This window comes from Lithobates pipiens, unplaced genomic scaffold (genome assembly GCF_037356315.1).
Source record: "Lithobates pipiens isolate NorthernLeopardFrog02 unplaced genomic scaffold, aLitPip1_a1.2 Scaffold_28, whole genome shotgun sequence".
NCBI lineage: Eukaryota > Metazoa > Chordata > Amphibia > Anura > Ranidae > Lithobates > Lithobates pipiens.
In genome coordinates, this window is record NW_027507789.1 from 9241577 (window position 1) to 9261442 (window position 19866).

Below are 19866 nucleotides of genomic sequence, written 5' to 3' on the forward strand. Positions count from 1 at the left end.
CCGTTGAAAAACTGTCACGCAAATGGCGCATAACATACAAAAATGCACAGATCGTCATTTTTTTTCTCTAGTGCTTCTGCTAAACAAAATATATTTTTTGGAGGTTTTAAGTAACGTTCTAACAAAAAAAAAAAAAAAAATAATAATTAAAATATTCATACTGATTTTTATATGTAAACAAGTGGTGAACAGTTACTGAGGCCAGTGATAGCCAGGCGACTGGCATTTTCAAATGGAAACGAACTGCAGAGGCCTCCTTTAAGAATGCTTTCGCCATCAGTTTCTGTGTTCCCGGCGGCCCTAATTTTAGGTTATCGTATCAAATAAGTCTAAAACCTGCCAGTATCCCGTTACCGTTGGCATTTTTTCCTAGTGGGCTCCGAGCAGCTGGCAGCCCCCCCCCCCCCTCCGGCGTCTTCTCTTTTGTTGGGGAGGAATTCTGCTGTTTCCACTCTGTATTAGAAGGCGCTTTATATTTGGAGGCCAGATGCTGGAAAATATTCTCCGCGAGGGTCACGTCCCTTTACAAGCACCCTGGTTTTGGGATGCCAGTAACGCCGCCGACCGATTTCTGGAAGCAGTTCAGTCACACGTGAAAAGATGCAGTAAAAAGACATAAATGTCTAATAATAAATAATGATAAATCACAAAGAATAACAATAAGAAGACATTTATAATCATCATCATCATAAATAATAATCAATATAAAATTATAAATATTATAATAAATGCACCAATAATGAATTAGTAGAAAATGTGCATTTATTAAATGTATTCATTAAAGCCCAGGGATGGTGGGAACCCCTCATAATGGGCACCAAAGGTGTACAGACCCGGGAACTCAGCACAGGGATGGTGGGACCCCCTCATAATGGGCACAGCAGGTATACAGACATGGGAACTTGGCACAGAGGTGGTGGGAACCTCTCATAATGGGCACAGCGGGTGTGCAAACCTGGGAACTCAGCACAAGGATGGTGGGAACCCCTGATAATGGGCACAGCAGGTGTACAGACCCAGGAACTCGGCACAGAGGTGGTGGGAACCCCTCATAATGGGCACAGCAGGTGTACAGACCCAGGAACTTAGCACAGGGATGGTGGGAACCTTTCATAATGGGCACAGCGGGTGTACAGACCTGGGAACTCAGCACAAGGATGGTGGGAACCCCTCATAATGGGCACAGCAGGTGTACAGACCCAGGAACTTGGCACAGGGATGGTGGGAACCCCTCATAATGGGCACAGCGGATGTACAGACCCAGGAACTTAGCACAGGGATGGTGGGTACCTCTCATAATGGGCACAGTGAGTGTACAGACCCGGGAATTCAGCACAAGGATGGTGGAAACCCCTCATAATGGGCACAGCAGGTGTACAGACCCAGGAACTTGGCACAGAGGTGGTGGGAACCTCTCATAATGGGCACAGCGGGTGTACAGACCTGGGAACTCAGCACGGGGGTGGTGGGAACCCCTCATAATGGGCACAGCGGGTGTACAGACCCAGGAACTCAGCACAGGGATAGTGGGAACCCCTCATAATGGGCACAGCAGGTGTACAGACCCAGGAACTTGGCACAGAGGTGGTGGGAACCTCTCATAATGGGCACAGCGGGTGTACAGACCTGGGAACTCAGCAAGGGGGGGTGGGAACCCCTCATGATAGGTATAGCAGGGGTACAGACCTGGGAACTCAGCACAGGGATGGTGGGAACCCCTCATAATGGGCACAGCGGGTGTACAGACCTGGGAACTCAGTACAGGGATGGTGGGAACCCCTCATAATGGGCACAGCGGGTGTACAGACCTGGGAACTCAGCACAGGGATGGTGGGAACACCTCATAATGGGCACAGCAGGTGGCCTAACCCTTTAAGTAGATGTCTAAATTACTAAATTTATCTACCAAGGTACCAAGGAAGTCTAGTGGTGATGTCATTGGGTGGACTGACCCTGTTAGAGGGATGTTTTCGGTTGGTAAGGGCTGTGAGTCCGCAGGTCCCGTCCCCTGTTCTCGGTTGTGGAAGAACTCCGTCTTCCATTGTTCACAGTTGCAGCAATAATAATAATAATAATAGAAGAAAAACCTCAAAGGAATGCAGATAAAGATTGCCCAACCTGTCTGTGGAGGATCACACTGCAGCTTGAAAGCGTTGGATGTTAGCGGATTAGGAGAGAATTTGCTGAATACAATGCTTTGGCTGGAGATAGAGCGGGAATGTGTTAAGGCCGCCACTTCCCAGCGCCTCTGCACATTTCTGGCTTAAAAAACAAGATTCCCTTCTATATAGAATGCTGGAACCCCGCACTGCGCCAACTGTACTCCACCGCCAGCGGCATCCACATATCTGTCACATGCTCTCACCGAGGACAGCTATTCGTTTAGATCCAGTCCAGCGACTTTGCCTAGGCTGAGATGATGTCATCAGTCCGCTGCACGCAAGAGGAAGCATTTCCTCAGTCTCCCCTTCCCCCCAGTGATCAGACTGTACATTGTAACTTTGTAGAAGAAGGAGGCATTTCCTCAGTCTCTTCTTCCCCAGTGAGAGCAACATTGTAACTTTTTGTAGCAAGTCACAAGGTGTGAGGCTGCAGCAGGGGGCTGATCTGGGTCAGACATTTGTGAACACAGCCAAGAACTGCACAGTCACCAGGATTTACACGATTGTGTCATCTCTGAGCTGGCATCTCAGTCCAGGAAGTACATGGTGACCCAAGATGATGCTTGAGCAAGGATGGCGCCGCCCTTGTGGATGGCAGATGATTGTCAGGGGGAGTCCTGTGATCTCTGTGAGAGAGAATAATTATCTGGAAGGGTCACACTGCCATGTTACTTACTATGCATGCATTTAACACGATGAATCTATCTGATGCTGGCTCTGCTACAGTAACATGAGGTTTGTTGGGGTTTGTCACAATTCTGATGAACGGCTGAGAAACGTTCGGAGTGCTCAGATCCCGGTATAGAAATCCAGGGAAGAGAACGCGCTGTGATTGTCTGTAGCTGGTGCCTGAACGCGGTCAGAAGTCAGGCAAGTGAAGGTCTGTGGGAAGCTTCCGAGCTCCATTGTTCTTCTAGTGAGGGTCAAAATCCAACAAAGTTCAAGAGCTGCTGGAGGATTCCCGGAGTAACTTCTCAGAATTATTATAAGCCAATAATAAAATCTGTTCCCCAGCTGATGGTGATAAGAGGACATGTAAAAGAAACAGAACCCGGCCTTACTGAAAGAAAAAAAATATGTAGTATAAAAAAAAAAATACAGATACAAAGTTGTTACACCTCACCGATGATCCCTCTCTGACCAACTGCTTCAAAGTGGTCCATTTCTGGTCAACGTGATCCCTATTTGGTCAACAGCATCTAAGTGTTCTCTCTTTTGTTCTCTGTGCCAAGTTCCTGGGTCTGTACACCTGCTGTGCCCATTATGAGGGGTTCCCACTATCCCTGTGCTGAGTTCCTGGGTCTGTACACCCGCTGTGCCCATTATGAGGGGTTCCCACTATCCCTGTGCTGAGTTCCTGGGTCTGTACACCTGCTGTGCCCATTATGAGGGGTTCCCACTATCCCTGTGCTGAGTTCCCAGGTCTGTACACCCGCTGTGCCCATTATGAGGGGTTCCCACCATCCCTGTGCTGAGTTCCCAGGTCTGTACACCCGCTGTGCCCATTATGAGAGGTTCCCACCATCCCTGTACTGAGTTCCCAGGTCTGTACACCCGCTGTGCACATTATGAGGTGTTCCCACCATCCCTGTGCTGAGTTCCCAGGTCTGTACACCCGCTGTGCCCATTATGAGGGGTTCCCACCATCCCTGTGCTGAGTTCCCAGGTCTGTACACCCGCTGTGCCCATTATGAGGTGTTCCCACCATCCCTGTGCTGAGTTCCCAGGTCTGTACACCCGCTTTGCCCATTATGAGGGGTTCCCACCATCCCTGTGCTGAGTTCCCAGGTCTGTATACCCGCTGTGCACATTATGAGAGGTTCCCACCATCCCTGTGCTGAGTTCCTGGGTCTGTACACCTGCTGTGCCCATTATGAGGGGTTCTCAGATTTTTGTTTAGCTTGTGGGAAAGTTACAAGGACACGGCATTTCTGGCAGGATCAACAGGTCTTTTCTGTGCTTGCAGCAAATGTATTTAGGCTATAAAAAATAAAACAAATCCAGCCATCTCCCCCAAGGACTGCTAATCTTTAATAAATCATATATTTTGGGGGTTTAGATATTCTTTTGCTTTTGTTGGCAAAAATGTGTCTTTTGTGTGACAAAATGAAAGGGCAAATTCACAGCAGCCTTTGAAATACATCCTGGAAAAAATAAAACAAATAACAGCTTTTAATTCCCTGTTAACCCCGTGTGCTTCACTGCAGAAAGAGGCTGCAAAATGCTCATTCTTTATCACTAAGCAACCGTCTGCACACCGAGTAATGCACTCCTACTCAAGCAGGGTCGGAATAATACGCCGCAGCACCGTCACGATGCAGGTAGACATTTAGTGCCATCGTCATTTTTCACATCATTTCTTTCTCGCAGTGCAGCGTTCTCCCACGCCTAGAAAATACTTTGCAATTAAAGGTAAACTTACCAAACTAAACACAGAAACGTGGGAAGAGTGACATAAGAAGACCAATCTCTCCATCGCGTCCGCCCCATTTAAAAATGTTTTTTTTTTTTTTTTTTTTAACCTTTTAGTCTAAGTATAGATCTAAGATTGTCCAAAGCATGTTCAAATCTATTTACATTTCTCTGACTCGCCTCCTTTGCTGAAAATATGTTTCAACCATCAACTACTCTTTCAGTAAAATAATACTTTCTATGATTCGTTTTGGACTTTCCCCCTGCTGGTGACCCCTCTAGTGATAACCAAACATCTATATAGAAGAATCAGGACCTCCTTCCTTCTGCTGGGGACCCCTTTAGTGATATAAAGATCTCTATAAAGGAATCGGGACCTCTTTCCTCCTTCTGGTGATCCATCTAGTGATATAAGAATCTATATAGAGATATCAGGACTTCCTTCCTAATGTTGGTGACCCCTATAAAGATCTACATAGAGGAATCAGGACCTCCTTCCTCCCGCTGGTGATCCCTCTAATGATATGAAGATCTACATAGAGGAATCAGGACCTCCTTCCTCCCACTGGTGACCCCTCTAGTGATATAAAGATCTATATAGAGGAATCAGGACCTCCTTCCACCCGCTGGTGATCCCTCTAATGATATAAAGATCTACATAGAGGAATCAGGACCTCCTTCCTCCCGCTGGTGATCCCTCTAATGATATGAAGATCTACATAGAGGAATCAGGACCTCCTTCCTCCTGCTGGTGACCCCTCTAGTGATATAATCTATATAGAGGAAGCAGAACCTCCTTCCTCCTACTGGTGATCCATCTAGTGATATAAGAATCTATATAGAGATATCAGGACTTCCTTCCTAATGTTGGTGACCCCTATAAAGATCTACATAGAGGAATCAGGACCTCCGTCCTCCTGCTGGTGACCCCTCTAGTGTTATAAAACTCTATATAGAGGAATCAGGACCTCCTTCCTCCTGCTGGTGACCCCTCTAGTGATAACCAAAGATCTATATAGAAGAATCAGGACCTCCTTCCTTCTGCTGAGGACCCCTCTAGTGATATAAAGATCTCTATAAAGGAATCAGGACCTCCTTCCTCCTGCTGGTGATCCATCTAGTGATATAAGAATCTATATAGAGATATTAGGACTTCCTTGCTCCTGCTGGTGACCCCTCTAGTGATATAAAGAACTATATAGAGGGATCAGGACCTCCTACCTCCCGCTGGTGACCCCTCTAGTGATATAAATGTCTATAGAGAGGAATCAGGACCTCCTTCCTCTTGCTGGTGACCCTATAGTGATCTAATCTATATAGAGGAATCAGGACCTCCTTCCTCCTGCTGGTGATCCCTCTAGTGTTATAAAGCTCTATATAGAGGAATCAGGACCTCCTTCCTCCTGCTGGTGACCCCTCTAGTGTTATAAAGATCTATATAGAGGAATCAGGACCTCCTTCCTCCTGCTGGTGATCCCTCTAGTGTTATAAAGCTCTATATAGAGGAATCAGGACCTCCTTCCTCCTGCTGGTGACCCCTCTAGTGATAACCAAAGATCTATATAGAAGAATCAGGACCTCCTTCCTCCTGCTGGGGACCCCTCTAGTGATATAAAGATCTCTATAAAGGAATCAGGACCTCCTTGCTCCTGCTGGTGACCCCTCTAGTGATATAAAGAACTATATAGAGGAATCAGGACCTCCGTCCTACTGCTGGTGATCACTTTAGTAATATAAAGGTCTATAGAGAGGAATCAGGACCTCCTTCCTCCTGCTGGGGACCCCTCTAGTGATATAAAGATCTATATAGAGGAATCAGGACCTCCGTCCTACTGCTGGTGATCACTTTAGTAATATAAAGGTCTATAGAGAGGAATCAGGACCTCCTTCCTCCTGCTGGAGACCCCTCTAGTGATATAAAGATCTCTATAAAGGAATTGGGACCTCCTTCCTCCTGCTGGTGACCCCTCTAGTGATATAAGAATCCACACAGAGATATCAGGACTTCCCTCCTCCTGCTGGTGACCCCTCTAGTGATATAAAGAACTATATAGATGGATCAGGACCTCCTACCTCCCGCTGATGACCCCTCTAGTGATATGAACATCTATATTGGGGAATCAGGACCTCCTTCCTCCTACTGGTGACCCCTCTAGTGATATAAAGATCTCTATAGAGCAATCAGGACCTCCTTCGTCCTGTTGGTGACCTCTATAGTGATATAAAGAACTATATATATATATATATATAGACAGCCCATGTTGCAATGTTTCAAACCTCTGTTTGCTCCTTGAAGTTCACTAGTACAAGGCCAGTCTTACCACTAAAAGGAAGTGTAATTGCATTGTTCTAGCACTTGTAAAGTTCTGTTACCTCATTAGATCAGCACACTCTGTTCAAAATACAAACAGGAAAAACAATACTTTGAGGGTTCTTCTTATCGAAAAGACTGGAAAGAGCCCAAAGGAACTCCATACTTAACAAGGTGCTTCACGTCCGATCCACAAATAGCTCTTTAAAGCCGCGTACACACGGGCGGACTGTCTGGCCAACTTAGTCCGTCAGACAATCCGACGGACAGTCCGTCCTACTTTAGAATGAACGGACTTGACCACACACGGATGCACAAACAGTCCGTCGAAAGCTTGCGCGATGACGTGTACAGCACGTACGACGGGACTAGAAATAGGAAGTCCAATACACAGCAATGCAACCTTCCGCCGTGTAAATCCTTTCTGAGCATGCGCCATACTTAGTCCGTCCAACTAGCCTACTCACGAGCGGATTGTCCGCTGAAACCAAAGTCTGACTGACAGTATTACGGAAATTCCGAAATACTTAGTCCGCCGGACTGCACGCTGAAAAAGTCCGCTGAAGCCCACACACGAGCGGACTGTCCGCTGAAATGTGTTTCGACGGACTAAGTTGGCCAGACAGTCCGCCCGAGGGTACGCGGCTTTATCGTGGCAGAAGTCAAACTTTTAGAAGCCAGAAACTACCAGCGCAGGGAACCAATGGGGATGCTTTACTAGAACTGGAGAGTGCGAAATCTGTCGCAGGCTTTTTGTCAAAGGGTAATTGAACAAGCTGAAGTTAGAAGCCGATTGGCCACCATGCAGAGCTGCACCGGATTTTACACTCTCCAGTTTTAGTAAAACAACCCCAATGTGCTATAAAATATCTGTTTTAAACTGCTAAAATATTTGCGGGGCCAAGTCCTGCATTCTGTGTGAATGGGCATAGATGCGGGACTCTGCAGCGCACCGCATGGGAGTCCACCAAAAAGAGCGTTTCTCCAACATGGACACTCAATGCTGGGAGGAGCCCAGAAGAGGAGGACAGGGGCCACTCTGTGCAAAACGAACTGCACAGTGGAGGTAAGTATAACATTTTTTTTTTGTTTTGTTTTTTTTAACTCTTTTTTTAACTCAACCCCTTTAAACACCTTCAGTATTCTGACAAACAGTAAATAAAAAACAGAACTGAATTGCATTCACTTAGCAACAGCATATACAGTAAAGCCAGTTCTAACTTGCTATAACAATCACAGTTTTATCCCACTCACCGGTGGTTGATGGAAAAAAATGTTGGCCGGCAAATTAGGTGCCCTTGAAGAAAGCAGAACGGTTCCCAGCAGATATCAGATTAACTTGTAAATTGTTATTCTCTTGCCAGACCCAGGGCACCTTATACTTGGTCTCCGGACGCATGCACTGATTCAGTAAAAGTCCAATTAATGTCAGAGATAGAAGTTGCTGTGATCTCTCACTTTTAGTCCTACTGAGACAGCCCCCCTTTTCCTTCCTTACAAGTGGTGGGAGGGTGTCATGGCCAGCGGTCAGGTCTCGGAAACTAGTAGCTATAGCAGTAGAGAGGCTCCGACCGACCAGTAGGAAACCAAGGCGGATGACAATAGCTCACCTGAGGTGCGGGGTCTAAGCACTAACCGGTATTCACCAGAGCTACTGATGGTGGAAATGGGTTTTATTGAGTGTTAGTAGCGGTCCGTAGGATTGCTCCACCAGGAGGTGAGCAAGCCGGGGGTTCAGTAGCAGATATAGCAGGTAGGCATCAAGCAGAAGCATAGTCAGTAAACATGCCAAAAGTCAGTGACAAGTGGCTGCAGGTTGAGATCGAGTGGAAGTGTAGTCAAGGAACCCGCCAAGGGTCAGTCATGAGTGGTAGCCAAGATATAGACAGCAGCAGGAATGACAAGAGTGAGATATTGGCTGGAGAGAGCACAATTATCTGGCAAACAGAAAGTGCGAAGGCATGCCTTAAATAGGAAGAGCAAAGAGTTCAAGGTTCTCCAGAAATAAGGCTCAAGGTAAAATTGTTCAAGGAATTGTCCAGGGAGCTGTCCAGCATCTCAGGTGGCTCAGCAAGAAGAGATACTGCCAGAAACAGCAGTGGTTCCAGGTTCAGATTTGGGTACTGGCAGAGACTTTCCCAAATAAAGGGAAGTTAATTTAATATTCATATAGGTTTGCAAAAGGTTCCTCTTTCGCAAGATAATAGCCAGAGGTCATCTCCTAATAGTCAGGGGTCTGCTGATGGTCACAGTCACTTCCCGCTTCCAGCAAATGAGACACTGATTCCCACTTTCCCAGCCCCAGCCCAAGCTCTCAGGATCCAGGTCCCCTCACATGTAGAGTTGCGTAGCGTATGATGGCAGCAGCAGTCTCTGATCAGCACTCTTCTCCTGTGCATCAGATCAGTTCCAACAAAACTCTCGCTACGCATCACTGTTCCCCCTTAAATTCAACCTTGTGGTGCCCCCTCTAAGCTGCAGACCCCCTCTTTTTGCTTTGTTGCATTATCCAATCACCGTTCCTTAGGCCAAGATATATATATATATATATATATATATATATATATATATATATATATATATAGATAGATAGATATAGATGAGCATTACAAAGTGGCCTCCTTAAAAATGGTTGCCGAACTTCTGTATTAATGAATATTCAGCTTAACCCTGTCCACACTGCAGAGGGATAATACAGCAGCAACAAAAAAGAAGGACCACAGCAGTTATTAGCCACAGTCCAGGTCACACGTGACTAGCATAAGGTAAGCGGCACATTGAATGAATGAATGAATGAATGAGCATTACTTTAGAGCCTGCGGTTTGGTGGACTTTGTGTCACTGCCCCATCCCTTTCCTGCTCAAGGGACTATTACTGAACATTACTGCACTCATAGGTGTGCGCAGCTTCTTTCATTACGGTGGGCACCCCAAAGCACACCCACGTGTGTGTGTGTGTATATATATATATATATATATATATATATATATATATATATATATATATCAATAGGGTAGTGGACGGTGTCCTTAGAGCAGTGGATGATGTCGGTAGGGCAGAGGTTGGTGTCAGTAGGACCGTGGATGGTGCCAGTCGGTAGAGCAGTAGACAGTGTCAGTTGGGCAATGGACGATGTCAGTAGAGCAACAGGCGTGTCAGTAGGGCAGAGACTGGCAAAAGTAATTTATTTTTATATTTTTTTTTCATATTACTGTTTTACAACTTAATTTCTGCATTATTTTTTACAATATTTATTTTTACAAAAATCTTTGTCTTTAATTTTGTTTTACAGTTTTTGATATGCCCCATTGGGCGGCTTTGGTGAAATTTTAGGGGTCTAAAACCCTGATCTCTCACTTTTGAGACAGAGAAATGGACTGAGCAGCCAAGCAACAGAGGCAATCTGCGCAGCACAGGGTGATTAGGATGTGCCCAGGCACACCTGGCACACCCTGTGCGCACGCCTATGACTGCAATCATAATGCCCACCTTAAATCCTTTTTTTTCTTTTTCTTTTTTTTTTACATTTAATTCACCAGATCAGTATCTCCCACCTCAGATCTCCATCTCCAGCAAATCTGTGGCACCTCGATATCAAGACTAGTTTTAGATAATTACAGGACCTGACTTAAAAACTTATTTAATGGCTTTTGTGGAAATACTTGAACAAAAGTAAGATTACTATAATATAAAAATAAATATCTGAAGTTCATTGGTAACGTTGGACATCTGTAATATTCAATCTTAGATGATAAGCGTATAAGTATAATCTATCCATTGCTTTTAATAGCACACACTGAATGGAAGACAGAACGGTCTATGGTGAGGCCGTTGCTTGTTACATAAGGCTGCCTCCCCAGGCTGGGTATGGATTTGCTCTTTCAGATGATTATTGATGATTGGGGGATTATATTGGATCGGCATCAGCACATCCCCCCACTGGTGGCGTGTCCTGTGTGCTGGGACGTGTTTTATCCTCCCGACTCCATGAGACTCTGACATACATCGATCGGCTCTGCGCAGTGACGCCTGAATTTCCACCCTCTGGGAACCCCCGTTACATTGATATCATTTTGTTGCACCAGCTGTAAAGGAAACAACTCTATGAGCCACGTGCAAAAGGAAGAAAAAAAAAATCGAAATTCACAGGACGTTAGCATAGCGCGACTCTCCGAAGGGACTGCAGGAAATAAACAAGGTCTCCTTTACCTGTTCAGAGGCTGCCAGAACCAGATACCAGTTCCAGAGCCCACCAACCAACACAGGCTCAGTCTAGGCCAGGAGTGTCAAACTCAATTTCACTGCAAGCCGCATCAGTAGTATGGTTGCCCTCAAAGGGCCTGTTGCATCAGAGTTCAGAATTACACTACGTTCAGACTGCAGAGTTCAGGAGTGAGTTAAGTACAGAGTGTAGAGTTCAGGGGTGCACTATGTACAGAGTGCAGTTCCAGAGGTACCCTATGCACAGAGTGCAGAGTTCAGGGGGTGTTATTTACAAAGTGCAGGCTTCAGGGGTGCTTTACATACAGAGTGCAGAGTTCAGAAGTGTGTTACGTACAGAGAGCAGAGTTCAGGAGTGTGTTACAAACAGAGCGTAGAGTTCACGGGTGCTTTATGTACAGAGTTCAGGAATGTGTTATGTACAGAGTGCAGAGTTCATGGGTGCTTTATGTACAGAGAACAGAATTCAGGAGTGTGTTACAAACAGAGCGCAGAGTTCAGGGGTGCTTTATGTACAGAGTACAGAGTTCAGGAATGCGCTGTGTACAGGATGCAGAGTTCAGGAGTGTGTTACGTACAGAGTGCAGAGTTCAGGTGTGCTTTTTGTACAGAGTGCAGAGTTCAGGAGTGCATTATGTAAAGTACAGAGTTCAGGGCTGCACTGTGTACAGAGTGCAGAGTTCAGGATTGTGCTACATACAGAGTGTAGAGTTAAGGCGTGTGTTACGTACAGAGTGCAGAGTTCAAGAGTGCATCATGTACAGAGTTCATGAGTTCATTATGCACAGAGTGCAGAGTTCAGGATTGTGCTACATACAGAGTGTAGAGTTAAGGAGTGTGTTACGTACAGAGTGCAGAGTTCAAGAGTGCATCATGACAGAGTTCATGAGTTCATTATGTACAGAGTGCAGAGTTCAGGGGTGCACTGTGTACAGACTGCAGAGTTCAGGGGTGCGCTGTATACAGAGTGCAGAGTTCAGGAGTGTGTTATGTACAGAGAGCAGAGTACAGGGGTGCTTTATTTACAGAGTGCAGAGTTCAGGGTTGTGCTCCATATAGAGTGCAGAGTTAAGGAGTGTGTTACGTACAGAGCGCAGAGTTCAGGAGAGCATTATGTACAGAGTTCAGGAGTTCATTATGTACAGAGTACAGAGTTCAGGGGTGAGCTGTGTACAGAGTGCAGGGTTCAGGAGTGTGTTACGTACAGAAAGCAGAGTTCAGGGGTGCTTTATGTACAGAGTGCAGAGTTCCGGAATGCATTATGTACAGAGTGCAGAGTTCAGAGGTGAGCTGTGTACAGAGTGCAGAGTTGAGGAGTGTGTTACGTACAGAGTGCAGTGTTCAGGAGTGCGTTATGTACAGAGTGCAGAGTTCAGGGGTTAGCTGTGTACAGCGTGCAGAGTTCAGGATTGTGCTACATACAGAGTGCAGTGTTCAGGAGTGCGTTATGTACAGAGTGCAGAATTTAGGGGTGCTATCAACGGTGTGCAACCCCAACCCCCAGCTTCCTCACATCTCAACTTTCTTCTACCTTCCCCGTACAGGCAGCTCTATTAACCATGTACATGGCTCTAGAACCTCCCTGTGTAGGTGCTTCTGCTTTGCCTTGCAGGGACATCGTTCTCTTTCTCAGATTATGGAAATCTGTCCCCGCCGCGAGTGCAGGGATCTGTTCTCTGAGAACAAAGCTGTCCCTTATAAACACGGGGTCTTCTGTGTTTACAAGTGACAGCGGGGAGCGAGAGTAAAGGGTGAGAGCTGGAGGTGGCGGAATGAGGTTCTGCTACATTCCGGCTGCAAAACTGGCCACGTGGGCCTTGTGTTTGACATATTTGGTCTAGGCAATTTGTGCCAAATAAGGTCTTTCAAAAAGGAAAAATATGGGCCCACTTTCAGTGCTGAACTGACTGTATAGCAACATGCTGTCAGGGCTGGGGTCCGGCCTTCCTTCTCTGAGCTGGCCGCTCAGCTGTCGGCTAATTGCCAGCTCCTATCTCTCCACAGGTACTCAGCTGTTGATGATATCCTGCTCGTCACTCCTGCCTACTTAAGCTGTTCAGCCCAGTGGATCTCTGCCTTGGCCTTGGTCAACATCACAGAGCCTATCTCCTGCATTCATGTTTGAAGACTTGCTTTGCTGTCATCCCTTGTGGCTCCAGATCCTGCTTGCTGTTCCACTACATTGATCCCTGACTTCTGGCTTGGCTGACTATCTGTTCCAGGTTACTGAACTCTGGCTATGTTTTGACTACATTTGTTCTTTTTACTTTTATTATTACACAGGTGTGATTTAAATGTACTTCTCTCTCGGTCTGATTTCATGGTTTCTGACACATGCATTGCGTCCCCCATCCACCAGACTAATTGCCTGTCTTCTCAGAGCTTGTAGGACGCTCTTGTTGCCTGGATTGAGTTTGGCTCCCCTTTGGTGTGCCGGTTCCTGCTGGATGTTGTGGACTCAGGATGGTGTCACTTTCACCTATCCCTTCCCCTTTGCCCCCTGTTAGAGCAGCGCCATTGGTCTCATACACACCAGTTCAGAGCAGGGTCTCCTGATGAAGCATAGCTTGCGAAACGTGTTGAGAAAGCACCCTCTGATGTTTTAACCTTCAACTTTTTGTATCTATCATTTATTGTTTTGTATTGTTTTTCTGTACATTTGCTGGGTCATTTCAATTTGTATAAAGCTACACAGGAGGACGGTAGAGTCTGGTGATTCTATGAGTACTGCATGGAACATTGACACATACTCTTCCATGTTTGTAACATTTTCTGGTATAATAAAAGATGTGAAATAGTCATATGCTGTAGTTGTTCATTCCTGAGAGTGAAAGCACCTCGAAAGTCCAGTGTTTTTCTACTTCTTTTTAATACTTTGTCGGAATGTCAAATACCCAGAGACCAACCACAGTGGTGATAGGCCTGATAGAACATGGAAATGTGCAACTGTTTTAGTAAATATGAACTGCTAAATACCTTTTCTCATCAGCAGTATAGATCAGAAGTCTTGTGACTTCTATCAGTGTCTGGTTAAAGTTTGTAGGAGGAGTTTTCATTTTTCCATGATGGTCCTATGAGGCTGCATGACCCCTGACCCTCTGTCTGGACAGTGCTGATTGGCCCTGTGCTGATCACACACTGCACCCCCCCCAATGGGGTGTGTGAATCACAAAAATGGACACACAAATCCCTTGGCAGATAGGGCAGCTCACCTATGAGGATTTTGCTTATGAATTTGGCTGTCTGCCTAAAAAGAAAGCACCTTGTGTGAAGAAAGTACCATATTTTTCAGTAAAATTTCTTCCCTTTTTCTGCCATCTCCGATACATTTCCCCCACTCTGATTTTAATAAATCATAGAAGGGTTTTCAAATTATTTTTTTCTCCGGATTTCATAAAACATGTGACTTTAGCCACCCCCCCCCCCATCCCCCACTCACCTTGTCAAATATTACACGGCATGTCTCTTAAGTCAGAACTCCAGGCAGATATATAAACACAACTTAAAGTGGAGCTTCGCTCTCTCAATCAACATTGACTATAAAGCCTCTTTCAAACTGGGGGATGGGAAAAACAGTCCTGCAAGAGAGCAGCATCTTTGGGGGTGGTTTGAGAGAGGTGTATACACCACCCCCAAAAACGCCCTGCCCAATAAAGTCCTCCGCCATGACGACATCACAGAGCTGGTGGATGTTGGAGACCTTGCGCCCCTCCACCTTCCGTTTGAGGATGTCCCACAGATACTCAATAGGGTTTAGGTCTGGAGACATGCTTGGCCAGTCCATCACCTTTACCCTCAGCTTCTATAGCAAGGCAGTGGTGGTCTTGGAGGTGTGTTTGGGGTCGTTGTTCATCCCCGATGTCTCCTCTACCCTGGAATTCATTAAAAAAAAAAATCATTGATCTGATGCTTTCCCAAAAAATGTTTTTGCCTCCACCCTGAACCGGAAGTGATCTTATGACGTCGCTCCTCGCCTCCTAGATCATAGAGGTGAGGAGAGACAATCTGGTCTCCACCTCTGTGGCCACGCAAAATGTTGGATTGTTTGTTGGATTGCAGGCTCTCTCGGTGAAAACAGTAATCCCAAGAAACACCAGCGAGTGGCGGGAGGGTGGGGGGGGCGGGGTCAACGACAACTCCTTCTGCTGCTTCTAAAAGCGATCCAGCAGCTAATTAACTGCTTAGATTGCTTTTAGCAGAAAGAGAACCGCCGGCTGAAAAAAACAATACCGGCTTATGGCTGACCCCATCCGTGTACCCAACACCTCCAGGTGGCATTTTACAGAAAATTACAGCGGCTGCAGATTGGAAAGAAGATTCATGAAGATGCAGATTCTAATGAACAGGGATGGAGTTGCATTTATGTGCACCTCCTTTCAAGTCCCAAACCCCCCCCTCCCCCTTTTATGCAGATTGAAAATAAAAAGTAACTTTTAATAACATTCAGTTACAATATGACTTTTGTAGCAATTGCATATGATTATTTTATTATTTAGATTTTGATTATTATTTATTTATTATAATTATTATTATTATTTTATTATTTATTTTATTATTATTATATATTTATTTGTTATTTATTATTTTTATTATTTAGATTTTTTTTTTTGTTTATTTACTTTTCTTTGAGTTACCTATTAAAGGGGAGGACCAGAAAAAAAAAAAAAGTGTAAAAGTCAGCAGCTACAAACACTGTAGCTGCTGACTTTTAATGAGGACTTACTTTTCTAGGGTGTCCGCGATGTCGGCCGCCTGAAGCCGACCCGTCCCTCGGCTCTCGGGTCCCTGCACCGCCATTCAAAGTAAGGGAAACAGGCAGTGGAGCCTTGCCTTTTCATCGCCCGTTTTCCTACTGCGCATGCGCGAGTCGCGTATCGCTTTGTGAATGGGGCGCGCTGTGTTGTGGGACGCACAGTTCCCACAACACACCGTGCCCCATTCCACAGAGGACAACGCGAGGAGGAGAAGACAGAAGATCACCGCGGAATAGGAAGAGGCAGATTAGGACGATCTGCCTGGCAACAGCCATTTCTGGTAAGTGATTTTTTTTTTTGCAGCCTTTTTATGCATTTTTTTTTTTTTTTAGGGCGGACCTCCCCTTTAAAGGGAACACATTTTCATGCTTTTTTCTTCCACCTATTATTATTTATTATTTTATTTTTATTATTCTATTTTATTATTTATTTGATTATTTGATGTTATTATTATTATTTTACTATTATTATTATATATTTTATCTTTATTATTTATAACTTTTTTAGTTTTTAGTTTTTTTTATGTGCTTTTTTTTTTTTTTTCACAAATGTGAAGTTACCCTTTAAAGAGATTTTTCATGAATTTTTCTTCCACTTTTTGTTAAACATTACAGTTTACATCAAAAACAGATCAGTGTGAACGGAAAGGTTATGTGAGGATTCAGTGATTGAATTCGCATCTTCATAATGTTGGGCTTTGCAGCTTTCTAGCAAGGCTTAGGCCGCAGCATGCGATGGGATTTGTAAAAATACAGGAAGACCTCTGCAAATAAGTAGAAAACGAGCCGCTTCCGTGATTGGCCGTCGCGTAGAAGGATGGTGCAATCTCGGTGGGTGGGATGCAGACAGGCCCATAAATCATTCCATTAGCTTCACTTCATTGTGTGCTAATTGTAAACTTGTCGAGGTTTTAGTAGCTTTCCACTAATGGAAAATACTTACCCTGAGCGCAGAATGAAGGAATGGACGGCATTCCAATGCTATAAATCAGAGATATTAGTTACAAAATAACTTTGTCCATGGGATGCGTTACGTTGTTATCGGAAAATGTATACATGTATGACATGTCCGAAGATCTGTCATCTTCTACTTTTTATGGAAACCCAAACGACAAATTTCAACAAAATAGATGCATTGCATGTGAGATCGGTCCCTATGCAGGCATGTACTGGCCATCGGGACTACCGGGAGTTTCCCGGTGGGCCGATGGCTCAGAGGGCCACTCTGATGTAAGGGGGCTGGTGATGGGACACTCTGATGTAAGGGGGCTGCTGATGGGACACTCTGATGTAAGGGGGCTGCTGATGGGACACGCTGATGTAAGGGGGCTGCTGATGGGACACGCTGATGTAAGGGGGCTGGTGATGGGACACGCTGATGTAAGGGGGCTGCTAATGGGACACTCTGATGTAAGGGGGTGCTGATGGGACACTCTGATGTAAGGGGTGCTGATGGGACACTCTGATGTAAGGGGGTGCTGATGGGACACTCTGATGTAAGGGGTGCTGATGGGACACGCTGATGTAAGGGGGTGCTGATGGGACACTCAAAATGTAAGTGCGCCGGTCTGGATGAAGTCCAGGGCCAAATTTCTGTCCCAGTCCAGCCCTGTCCCTATGAGGTGTGGTGGGGTTATACCAAGGCTGGATCTGATCAGGGGGTGTAATGACTACATTAAATGTGAGTCTGACAGCCTGGCACACAGGGGTATATTTACTAAAACTGAGGTGTGTAAAATCTGCATAAAAACCAATCAGCTTCCAGGTTTCTTTTCACAGCTTAGCCACACAAAGAGGCCCAAAATCCAAGGATTACCTTCAGGCTTTCTAGGCGCATACAGTGCATCCGGAAAGTATTCACAGCGCCTCACTTTTCCACATATTTTTATGTTACAGCCTTATTCCAAAATGGATTCAATTCATTATTTTCCTCAAAGTTCTACAAACAATACCCCATGATAACAACGTGAAAGACGTTTATTGAAATCTTAACAAATTTATTAAAAATAAAAAAAATGAAAAAATTCCACATACATAATTATCACAGTCTTTGCCATGACACTCAAAATTGAGCTCAGGTGCCTCCTGTTTCCACTGATCATCCTTGAGATGTTTCTAATGCAGGCCATACACGGTCGAATTTCGAACAAATTTTCTTTTCAAAATCAGAAAATTTGTTTTTTTTTTGTGATCCGATGATGCCACCATTGATTTTCGAAATTTGGCCGACCAAGCCTTCAATTTCACCTCATGTTGCTACAGAAAATAATTTTCTTGGCCGGGAATCTTCTTTTCTCTCCGTAAATTTTCTTTTATCTCCCCGTACATTTTCTTTTCTTATTACATTTCTCGCACGATTCTCCCATCATTGATTAGAAAATCGTTAGTTTTTCAAAAAATTTCCACAATGTCCGATTCCTCAAATTTTATTTCTGCATGAAAATCGTCTGTTGCTGCCGCCCCACTAATGGTGCGAAATTCATATGAAAATTCTTAGATACGATTTTCGAAAGAAAATTCTTTCGAAAATTCGAACCGTGTATGGCCGGCATAAAACTTGGAGTCCACCTGGGATAAATTCAGTTGATTGGACATGATTTGGAAAGGCACACACCTGTCTACATTAGGTCCTGCTGCTAAGAGTGCATGTCGGAGCACAAACCAAACCAGGAAGCCCAAGAAATTGTCTGTAGACCTCCAAGACCTCCACCCTCCAATTGCCCAAGAAATTGTCTGTAGACCTCCAAGACCTCCACCCTCCAATTGCCCAAGAAATTGTCTGTAGACCTCCAAGACCTCCACCCTCCAATTGCCCAAGAAATTGTCTGTAGACCTCCAAGACCTCCACCCTCCAATTGTCCAAGAAATTGTCTGTAGACCTCCAAGACCTCCACCCTCCAATTGCCCAAGAAATTGTCTGTAGGCCTCCAAGACCTCCACCCTCCAATTGTCCAAGAAATTGCCTGTAGACCTCCAAGACCTCCACCCTCCAATTGCCCAAGAAATTGTCTGTAGACCTCCAAGACCTCCACCCTCCAATTGCCCAAGAAATTGTCTGTAGACCTCCAAGACCTCCACCCTCCAATTGCCCAAGAAATTGTCTGTAGACCTCCAAGACCTCCACCCTCCAATTGCCCAAGAAATTGTCTGTAGACCTCCAAGACCTCCACCCTCCAATTGTCCAAGAAATTGTCTGTAGACCTCCACCCTCCAATTGCCCAAGAAATTGTCTGTAGACCTCCAAGACCTCCACCCTCCAATTGTCCAAGAAATTGTCTGTAGACCTCCAAGACCTCCACCCTCCAATTGTCCAAGAAATTGTCTGTAGACCTCCAAGACAGGATTGTATGGGGGCACAGATCTGGGAAGGGTACAGAAAAATGTCTGCAGCATTGAAGGTCCCAATGAGCCCAGTGGCCTCCATCATCCGTAAATGGAAGATGTTTGGAACCACCAGGACTCTTCCTAGAGGGGGCCGCCCGGCCAAACTGAGTGATCGGGGGAGAAGGACCTTAGTCAGAGAGATGACCAAGAACCTGATGGTCACTGGGGACAGAGCTCCAGCATTTCTCTGTGGAGAGAGGAGAACCTCCCAGAAGAACAACCCTCTCTGCAGCACTCCACCAATCAGGCCTGGCAGAATGGCCAAACGGAAGCCACTCCTCAGTAAAAGTCACACAACAGCCCACTTGGAGTTTGCCAAAAGGCACCTGAAGGACTCTCAGACCATGAGAAACAAAATTCTCTGGTCTGATGAAACAAAGATTGGACTCTTTGGCCAGAGTGGCAAGCGTCATGTCTGGAAACCTGGCACCGCTCAACACCTGTCCAATACCATCCCTACAGTGAAGCATGGTGGTGGCAGAATCATGCTGTGGAGATGTTTTTCAGCGACAGGAACTGGGAGACTAGTCAGGATCGAGGGGAAGATGAATGCAGCAATGTACAGAGACATCCTTGATGAAAACGAGCGCTCTGGATCTCAGACTGGTGCGAAGGTTCATCT